Source organism: Paramacrobiotus metropolitanus, unplaced genomic scaffold (assembly GCF_019649055.1).
Source record: "Paramacrobiotus metropolitanus isolate TYO unplaced genomic scaffold, Prichtersi_v1.0 Parri_scaffold0000429, whole genome shotgun sequence".
Taxonomy (NCBI): Eukaryota; Metazoa; Tardigrada; class Eutardigrada; order Parachela; family Macrobiotidae; genus Paramacrobiotus; species Paramacrobiotus metropolitanus.
The window spans coordinates 212-11,039 of record NW_026570649.1 but is presented as its reverse complement, the minus strand read 5'-3'; the positions used below and the strand labels follow the sequence as shown (position 1 = coordinate 11,039).

Below are 10,828 nucleotides of genomic sequence, written 5' to 3'. Positions count from 1 at the left end.
TCCAGTACCATCCATTGCTGCATCCGTGATGGCTTTCTTCCACGCATTCAAATCCATTTTAAGTCTGGGCTTCCGTAACAGTTTCGGCAGGTAGTAAATTAGTTTGTTGTTGTTGGTGTATTGACATCCTAATTTTCCTTCCTTGTAAGCCCGCTTCAAGGCTCGTTCGGACATCGTATGTGACGATCTCCCTTTTGTGCTGGCCGCAACCCGATCTTCTAGCTCAGGCCCGAGCATTTTGCCTTCTTTTTCCCCTTTGAGAGCACTTTTTATTTCTCGCCATGTTCTATTATTGTCGTCCGATCTTGCACTCCGGTATGTCCTTCGCTAGTGTGCTTCTGGTATCCTGTTTCTGGGTGTGAGCCGAGTTCGTCGAGCTCATTTCCATACTTTTCTGCACATCAGCTATAAAAAATTTTGCAAAAGACAAGGATGATGATTGTAGAGATTTAGTCCTACATTGTAAGCCAACCAGAAGGCGGCAAATTTTTGGCAAAATACAGGAAGCTTTTCAGAATGAGCAACAAAGTCCCTTGCCCGTATTGCAGGAAACTGTATTGCAGAGGAGGAGGCCTCACCGGACATAAGAAGAAGTGTCCCTTGCGCCCAGTCGATTCCGGGCCTCCACCTGTCTCTCCTGGCACTGCTGATAATGCGACAGGAGCAGCTCCAACGCCACCCCCGCCGAAAAGTTTTAGGCCGTCGAAGGAGCGTGTAATGCGGCGGATCCCACACGGAGCTCGCACCACGGCGAGAGATTCACTCAGGACAGCGCTGCAGCAGGTTGCCAGCAAGAACGATAGGCCATCCCGGGAGAAGCTGTTCTCCTTTGCCCCCACCGCTCTCCGTGCTCCGCCCAAAGCCAAATCCGACCGTACAGAATCTTTGGCTACAGTTGTGAAGCGAAACTTGGGCGCCTATGATCGCGGAACCGAACTACCCCCGATGCCGCTCCCGCCCGCCCCCAAGAAGAAATCAGACCAGGAGGACCTTGTTCGCCGTTTCGGGCAGAAAATAGACGACGGTAGCATTTCTGGTGCCATGCCGTTAATCTTTCAACTGACGCTGTTGTAGTCCCTTCTTCCGCTGTACTACGGGAGCTACGAGAGAAGCATCCTGAATGCCCTCCGCCCCCGACCACGGCTTCGCTCGCCACACCGGCAGTTGCAGCGCCACCTATATCAGCTTCAGAAGTGTTTTCGGCAGTTCACACCTTCCCTCGTGGTTCAGCAGCAGGGCCGGATGGCTTACGTCCGCAACATCTCTTCGACATGGTCGGCCATAAATTCAACGACGAATGTAGGCCACTTTGTGAAGCGCTGGCAAACGTTCTGGATTTGGCATTGACAGGAAGTATCCCAGAGGAGATTCGGCCACTATTTTTGGTGGTAAACTGCTCGCCCTGAGAAAAAAAGACGGCGGCCTGCGCCCGATTGTGGTTGGGGTAACTTTACGCCGGCTGACAGCAAAAATTATATGCTATCGCGTAGCTGACCGAATTACTACCCATTTGTCGCCGCAGCAGCTTGGCTTCAACGTGCGTGGTGGTGCAGAAGCAATTGTCCATGGAACAAGAACATTCGTGGAATCGTCCGTAGCGGAGCTAACCGCGGTCTTGAAAGTGGATTTCAAGAACGCCTTCAACACTATCTCTAGCGAAGCCATTTTAGCTGCCGCGGATCGTCACCTACCAGAATACAAAGCCTTTCTTCACTCGGCATACGGTAATCATTCTTCGTTGTTTATCGAGCAGTTGATGATGTCTTCAGAGTCTGGAGTACAACAAGGTGATCCACTGGGCCCTTACTGTTTTGCCTTGCACTCCAGCCACTCGTGGCATCTTTGAAGGCAGATTTAAACGCCTGGTTCTTGGACGATGGAACTGTGGGCGGTAAACCAGCGACACTAGCACACGTATTTGCAGACATTATTCGGAAAGCCTGTGAAATCGGTCTAGAAGTGAACGAGGCGAAGTGTGAGCTACACATTTCTGGCGGGACCGAACATGCATGGAACGGCGCTGTGACTTATTTCCAGGAAATGTACCAGAAACTGCGCATCCTAACAAACGCCGACTTCTTTTTGTTAGGGGCACCTGTTTTGGACGATGCATTCGGTTCAGCCGTAGCCGAAAAGTGCGCAATAGTGAAAATGGCGTGCGATCGGTTGGAGCTTTTGCCACGTCACCATGCCCTTTTTCTCCTGAAAAATTGTTTAGGAGCCCCGAAAATCATTTACATGCTGCGTTGTTGCAATGCCTGGAAGCAACCGCAACAACTTTATCAAATGAACGAAGCGAAGCGGTTGTGTTTCCAGTCCTTATGCAACGTACGTACTTAGCCACGACGACTATCCGTGTTGGCGGCAGGCGACACTTCCAGTGAGCAGAGGCGGTATTGGCATACGCCGGGCGGAAGAATTAGCGCTCTTAGCCTTTTTGGCTTCGATTCACTCCGTATCCGGCTTAATGTCATTACTGCTTCCTGATTACCCGCTGTAAATGTTTCGGCCGCTTTCGAGTTGTGGAAAGCAAAGGCACGACTGACAGAACTTTCTGAGCCCAACTTGAGAAAGACACAACGAGCATGGGACCTTCCGCTGTGTAACACATCACTATCCATACTGTTGGACATTTTCCGCGACGGTGAGATTAACCGGGCCCGTCTCCTCGCACAGTCGACACCGGAAGCTGGCATATGGTTGAATGCCTTGCCCTCGGCGCACATCGGTAACCTCTTGGACGACGACACCGTAAAGATATCAGTCGGCCTGAGACTGGGTGTCGATATTTGCGAAGCACATTCATGTTCCAAATGCCACAAGCCCGTAGATGTGTATGGTCACCACGGCCTGTCCTGTGCATTCTCTGCGGAAAGGCATGCACGCCACGGCGGCCTGAACAGCATTCTGTGCAGGGCGTTGGTTTCAGCCGGTATCCCCGCAAAACTGGAGCCGCGAGGTACATCTCATATGTCAGATCGTCGACCGGACTTGTGCACCACGTTCGCGTGGCAACGCGGCATGTGTTTGGTATGGGACGTGACCTGCGTGGATACTGTCGCTGTGTCTCACCGGAAGTCGACTTCAGTTACAGCGGGATCCGCCGCCGCTCAGGCGGAGGACAGAAAAGCGGGATTGTGTTTGTACCTGCAGGGCAGATACATCTTCGTACCGCTGGCATTGGAAGCTCTTGGACCATGGGGAAAGTCAGCTAGCCGTTTAGTGAAAGAAATTGGGAGGCGATTCAATAACATACGGGTGCGCCTCGCTCTCATGACTACCTCCGTCAACGATTGTCGCTGGAAATTCTGCGAGGCAACGCTGCTTCCGTGCTCGGGACAATGGAGGGAGCGGCAGCATTAAATGAATTTCTGTTTTTTTTATCTGTTGTTCTGAAACTGTGATGTTACCGCATTTTGTGAAATAAAAATTCATTCAGGATGATGATTGAGCTGATGATGGTTCATCACGCTTATCTTTCCGTGCGAAGTCTCTTGACGCTTCGATTTTCCAGTCACAGTTGCATCTTTCAGTGGTGTGACCAGTGTTGTGCGATGAACTTGACGCAGATCAGATGGAGCTGCTTCTGCTTGTACCGCTGCTTCTTCCGTAGGGAGAACAACCTTTGTTTTCTCCCGTTCCTCCAACCTCTCGTAACCTTTCGGTTTTTCTGAAGTCTCGGAACTCTCTTGACTTTAGATTGCTCATCTTTTTCGGCTGTCGATGTAGGAGGAGTCGGTGGTGTTGCCTCTCCTTCATTATCTTCCGAATCCGAATCCATAGGTCCTTTCTTTTTCTTCAGTTGCATTTGTGCTTGTGCCCTCTCCCGAGCGGCTTTCATTTCCGCTGTCTTTGGTGAATGACATTCAGCAGGGGAGTTTCTGGATCTCAGCTGATAGATACCTCGACCTTCTGTGTCTTCATTATCGGACAAGTGGCAGTGATTAGGTTCTTCTGGCGGTATCAGGTTCAATGTGGTGTATCTAATCGGTACTCCCATATGCGTTTTCGTCGTCCGCACTTTCCGGCTTTGATAATCTTTGTCAATAGCCGGGCGCTGGCGTTATCCATTTCTTGTATCATGCCCTTTCCTTCAGTCAGCGACTGAACTAGCGAGTGACCTTTCTGCCCGTTGAGTCAGGATTTCATCGATCTTTCTCTTTTGTTCTAACAGGTCATTATCTGACATTTCATCAACTGACGTTCCTGTTGTGCCTGCGGTACCGGCGTCAACTGGTGGTGCTTGCGATGAGCCAGCTGTATAAACTGCTACTGGAATCTCTGCTGGATCGTACTTTTTCATAGTCGCCAATTGAATTCTAATTTCTTTTCGTTTATCCTCAATTTGTTTCGTCTTCGCTTTCAGTTCAAAATCCAACGGGTCGTTGACCACTTTCAAACAGTACAGTCTACCGTAAAAGGCATGTTCCTCATTAATCCGTTCATGGAGTCTGCACATTTCACGGCTTTTACGGTTGAAGTCATCGATGGCTTTTTTTTCGTTTTCATTATTGTCTTTTTTTCACCCACGAGTATGTTCAAACGGGGGTCATCTTCTCTGGTTTCCGTTTCCAATCTTGGTGCGTACATTGTCGTTGATGGATCAGCTGAGGGATCCACCTGTGATCCGCCTGGTCCCATCGTTTCAAGTCGTTGGCCTAATGGTGTTAGATTCCCTCCTGGTAATCGTGGTGATCCGAAACGGTTTCCATGGAGAGGTTGCTCCCCACGTTTATGTGTTGAGTTTCGATCATGCCGAATAAATTGCTGCGGTGTCCTTTTCATACGGGGCATTCCACCTGACGATCTGCCTCCCATCTCTGGAAAAAGTGGCACTACCGGGGATCACCATCACCGCATGTGCTGGAGACATTTCGCCGAATCCTCCCTTTCCAGCTAATTGACTCGGTATAGTATGTTGCGGTGGTGGCATCAACAATCGTGCCGGCCCCATCATCATTTGCGATGATCCCATGATCGGTGGAGGATGTGATCCGGGATACGGTTGATAAGAGTCATTCTGCATTGACTGTACCGGATACTGGGTTCCGACAGGTGTGCCGTAGTTCACCTAGTTTGTCGTATCTTGATAGCTTGTTGACGCTTCCTGGTATGGGTAATGCGCCTGACCACCGTAATAAATTCGGGTCGCTTTCCATTCTTTTAAGTGTAGATGTCCTTAGCGGGTTTCCGATTCTTTCTGATTCCGAGTATATCGAATTCCGAGTATTGCTATACCACAGCCTAATTGATCGGCTTTCGTTTTGACCGCTTCTATTTCCTTTTCTCTCGTTCTTGAACGGTCATGCTTATCCATGGTAGCAGTGCGTGGTTCGAGAAAAGACTGTTGACGCAGCTCAAGGTCTTTTTGAAAGCTGCGCTCCGCTACTTCACCATCATTCCGTGATTCTTTGAAAGGTCATGATCATTACCCTTAGCAATTCGTGGTTCAAGAAATGAAACAGGCTTTACTACTCTGCCTATGGTCTCATCCATTCTCTGATTCCGCTACGTTCCAAGCTTCTGCGTTCAACTTTATTGTAACTGCTGTTTCAAAATCTTTGTTCTCTTTTCTTGGTCTCCCTCCCCTCTTTTTTTGGTGCTTGTTCAGATGCTTTTTTGACCGATTCCTCGTCGTTTAAAACTAGTGACCTTTCTGTTCCCTCGTTTTGGGGTAGCAACAATGGTTCGAAAAGATATTGTTGATGCTGTTCCAATACTTTTTGAGGATCACGTTCTGGTACCTCATGTGGTAACGGCGGGTGCCAAAGTTTCAAACGGTCAATTGAAACGACCTTTAACGCGAGGTTCCAGTGGAAATTCATTTTGGGATTTATAGCTCATTGTAAAGAATAAAGTCTCCTCTATCAGTATGTGGCGCTATCATGTATGTAAAAAAATTGTTTACGGTAAAAAACAATTTTCCGTTCTGAGTGCCGAAGGGGAAAGCGCTGTTCAACAGAGAAAAAGCGGCTAGCGCTGCTTTTAGACTATCCGGGTTGTGAATCCGGTCTTTTATGGTCAAGAGCGATGGATGAATTCTGATGCAAAGCTATTGTTAGCGCAAATGAAGTAATCAGCCGTTTCAAAGGAATGCTGAGCCGAAGCAATTAGTGACAGGATAGTGTGATTACTTAGTTGACCGACGGCTATTGTCCTTGCATGCGGCGTGCGCGTCTGCATTCTACAGCCCTTCTGTCCTTTCATTTGCTTCACTTAGTTCCAGCTGTAAATTTTCTGTACTCAACGTAGCGCAACAAAACACGGTAGACTTTAAACGCGTTTCGTGAGAAATCAAACTTAATTTCACAACAAATCATTGCGTTACCAAAAAGTTACTGGAAAAGCGTCATTAAATCGAACGCTACCTGCTGAGCTTGTTACACATACCGTTTTTTATATCATGTAAGCTTTGAGAGCTATAGCAGAAAATGTTGAGGGGCGGCACCGCCCCACCATCCCTGGATCGGTTTTTTGCACTTTAGATTTTTAATAGCAATGATATTGAAATTTCCAATGTGTGATAACCTTTCCCACTGTTTCCGCACCGAATAGCGCTTCCAAAACGTTTTTGGATGAACAGTACTCAGTAAATTTCACCCTGAAATTTTTGACTTTAAAACTTCATAACTAGTTTACTGTGGGCAAAAAAAACTTTTTGCTAACGCTATAATGTAATAAAATCATTTACCTGATATATTGTCAAGTGCGTTTGATGTAAGGTCGTGCTATGACCGTCATATACGAGTTACCGCAAAGAGACCGAACCACTGGAAACCTTGCGTTAAATTTGTTTCTTTCTTCAGGTTTTGTGCGAGGACGTCTGCTTCAATTCTTCTTCGAAAGCTAAGGATCCTCCACATTTTATCATATTTCGATCTAAAATCTGACTGGTTTTCCTTCTTCCCTTGTTTCGTATCTTTTGGAACTCTTATAAGGACGAGGGCACCCACTTTGATTTACGGTTCCGATTTCTTCCTATTGTAGATTTCTGCATTTTTCTCGTACGCGTCCTTATTATTCACTTTTGCTACTTCTTCAGCGAAGGATAAGTTCTTTTTCATGGTCTCCTCTCATTCGTCTGGAGTACCATAATCGTCCGGTATGTTCCTTATCGTACTACACCTTCTGGCTTCGTCATTTCTCTTCCATGTAGCATGTAGTATGCATAATAACCGGTTGTGGCGTGTACCGCTCTGTTCATCCCTGAAACGACGTACGGGAGATACCTGTTGAACTTTCTTTCGTTTCCCGCTTTCATATACAGCGCCATGCCATCTCCGAGTATCTGCCTTTGTCTTTCAACTTAGCGTCGACCTTCAGGATGATACGCCGTTCCAATCGTGTGTTTAATTTTAAGCACGTTGGTTACCTCTGACAAACCTTCCGCTATGAAGTGCCTTCCGCGGTCCGTATGTAGGAGATGCGGTGCTCCATGTACCAATATTACGTGTTTCACAAACACTTTCACAAACTCGTTCGCTGTTGACGTGTTCATTGGTACTGCTCTCACGTATTTCGTTAGTTGGTCCATGAACACCGCTATGTGCTTGTATCCCCGTTTCTTTGTCGGAAGTAATGGTCTTTTAAGGTCAGCATATACTCGGAAACACGGGTGTCCGACTTTTAACTCAAGCAGCTTTCCGGGTGGACATTTTTTCACTGTCTTGCGAAACTGGCATCCTTGACACGCGAGCGTATAATTCTTTGCGTCGATACTCATCCGAATCCAATAATATCGAAGTCTGATTGCTACTAACTCTTTTATTTGACAAAAGCCACCAACATAACAAAAAAAAGCCTTCGAGGTCGCACTAATAAAAATGATTCAAATCTAAACATTGAAAAAACAACCAAAACCGTGGGAACTGTCCCGTTTACTCGGCTTCACGCTCGTTCCAAAAGTGCCGAGAATAGCGGCCGCATTACTCCTGACCACAGCCAGGCTAGAACGCAGTCTCAAAAAGGCGGTAGAGCGAGGCTCTCCCGTTACGTCGCGTATCTTTATGCCCAATGCTAATGTCTTTGCAAATTCGAGATGACCTCGTACTTTCTCGTCGTGCAACGCGTGAATTTTCGACTCTTCGCATTGACAACGGTACCACATATGATATTTCCAGGTTACGTTGTTATGCTTTACTCGGTACAATAAGCCATTCCACAACTGGTAATGAACTTCAAATTTCGATCTTGTTTCAGCATCTGGTAAATGTTCCAGTTCATAAATTATCATTGCCAGATAGGGATCTTTCAGCTGTTTATTGCGCAACTGCAGATTCGAGTCTCCTCCTCTTGCTCATCAGCTTGGAGATTAACGATGCAAACTGCGGCGGTACCCAATTCGTTCCAGTCTCTGATGACCCTGCAGCGCGGTAGAGATTTAGGTCGTTATTTCATCTGCTTCGGGAATCTCGAAAGCTTAATGGGACATTAAATTAACGCCTTTAGTAAACTTATCCGTTTCCTAAAGGTCATCTCGATTTTCCGCTAATCCACAAGTCCGGTGACCTTTTCATTCTGAGCTGCAGATTCTGTTTCCAGTTCGGTGACCTTTAAATCACTAACCCGGGCAACGAACCTGTGACCTGGTTGACGCTAGTATCTATTTTAGCCAACTCGTTCGCCGTAACTAAGTTGATCTTTAACCGTTTCTCCCTTTGCTCAACCAGTTTTAGGAATAGCTGCCCCACTTCAACCGCCAGTTCTTTCGTATTGAATTTCTTTTCATAATCTTCGAAGTTCGGGATTTCGTCAAATTCTTCTTCGTGTTACGTTGGATTTTCAATTGGCGCACTTGAAAGTGCATCCGCGTTGTCGCCGTACTTTCCGGGCTTGTATTCAATCTTGAACTGATGAGTCTTTGACCTTGTAGTGCCATTACCACCTCGTCAAACGCGGGTTCATTCCAACTTTGTTCGTTTCTGAGCTCAGCAAGTTGTTCGGTGCCTGGTGATCCGTTATTACGGTGAATAATCAATGAACGGTTTAAACTTTCTTTTTGCCATATCTACCGCAAGACATTTCCACTCCGTTACACCGTAAATTCTTTCATCTCCGTGTAAAACACAGCTCGCGTACGCATTTGGATGGCTGTCTTGTGACAGAACTGCCCCAGTTCCTTCTTTGCTTGCGTCGCATTCGATAGCAGTCGGTTTCGTCGCATCGAATTTGCCAATAATAGACCTTCGCATAACAGTTGTTTCAAACTGTTATATTCTTTTTCGTGCATTTCTGTCTAATCTTTTTTTACGTGCTTATCTTGTCTCAGGTGTTCATAGTATTGGCACGTTGTCTGCGCATATCCCAGTATAAACTTCTGATAATAGAGCGCTAATCCGAGGAATGACCTTAACTGTCTTTCGGTTTGATGGCCTTTGAATTCTTATACTGCAGTGACCTTTTTCTGGTCCATTCTAATTCCGTCCCCGCCGAAGATGTGACCAGAAATCCCATTTCTTTCATTCCAAATTCACACTTTGTTGGTTTTATCGTGAATCCGACTTCGACCAGAATCTGTAGGACGTTCCTCATGTTTTGCATAAAAATTTCCCAAGTCTTTCAGCAAAATTAACGTCATCGATAAAACAGAAAACGCAACCGTTACTTTTCGTTTTCGATAGGACTTTGTCGACGCACATTTGAAATGTTGGTGGTCCGTCGCAAATTCCAAATGGCATTCTTTTAAACCGGTACATGCCATGCCGGTACATGCCCACCGGTACATGTTACAAAGGTCGTCTTGTCTATTGACGCCGGATCCATTGGAATTTTCCAAAATCCGCTTTTTAAGTCCATTTTCGCGTGTTATTTGTTGCCTGCGCACGCATCAAACAGTTCATCCGGGTTCCCTAACGGGTAACTGTTTTTGTCAGCTTATTCAGCATAATGTAATTGACGCAAAATCTTGTGCGTATTGTTCCACCGTTGTTCTTTTTTTTCTGCCAGCACTACTGGAAAACTCAAGTCAGCATCCGGTGGTTCAATGACGCCTTGCGCCAGCATCTCTTCAATATGTTTTGTTATAAATTCCCGATCTCTCCAACTGGTTCTGGCCGGATTACATTTCACCGGTTTCGCTTAATGGATTATTGTGCGCCTGTCGTTTTTCCGCTGCTTAAAACCTCCAAGGATAAAGTTGAGCGTTGTATCGAAAAGTTTGTGTCCTCGGTGCGTCTCGGCAACGAAACTTGTGAATATCGGCTCAGGCTGGAAGAACTCCACTGGGATAATTTCAGAATACGAAATGCCAAACAATTGATTTTTATTTTACAAGCTTCTTTTGAATTACACCTTTATGTGACAAGTTTTTACAAAAGCACACAGTGTCTGCTGTCTTGTCTCAATCTGTTTCAGGAAAACACGAAGTATCCGGCGGCTTGAAAACCATTATTTACCAATTTCACCAGCACCTGACAACTGCATGTGGCGTTACGGTCCTCCCTGTTTCCGGCGGTTTCAGTGACAGAATAACATCTCTGTGGAATGAAGTCTCCTTACCACTATCCTCCTACAAATCTCTCGAACGTTCCGTCAAGCTCTAGATGACGTCAATTGGAAAGAACTGAAATGGTCAAGAGAAATTCTTGCATATGCAATAAAGTGTTCCTGCATATGCAATCAAATCGTTATGTTGCTGCTTGTAATTTTGCTCATTGTCTCAGCACACAGACGAGCAGTACGTAAGTGTCCATGTCATTTCTCCTGCAAGTTTAATTAAATGTTTTGAAATTGTGAAAATTTTGACCTTAATTTTTTTTTGCGGATATTTTTCTTCTTAGGCGGGTTTTTGGTTTTATGCATGGACACCAGTACAATCGTCTAACTCCAC

At 46.1% G+C, this 10,828-nt stretch overlaps 1 long non-coding RNA gene across 1 annotated transcript; it reads left to right on the top strand.

Annotated features, from left to right (window-relative positions):
- Positions 1-9,153: 9,153 nt before the first annotated feature.
- Positions 9,154-10,242, top strand: LOC129602388 (uncharacterized). The gene is made up of 3 exons (XR_008692398.1): positions 9,154-9,515; positions 9,621-9,855; positions 9,946-10,242. It is a non-coding gene; the product is annotated as an uncharacterized LOC129602388 (long non-coding RNA).
- The last annotated feature ends 586 nt before the right edge of the window (positions 10,243-10,828 follow it).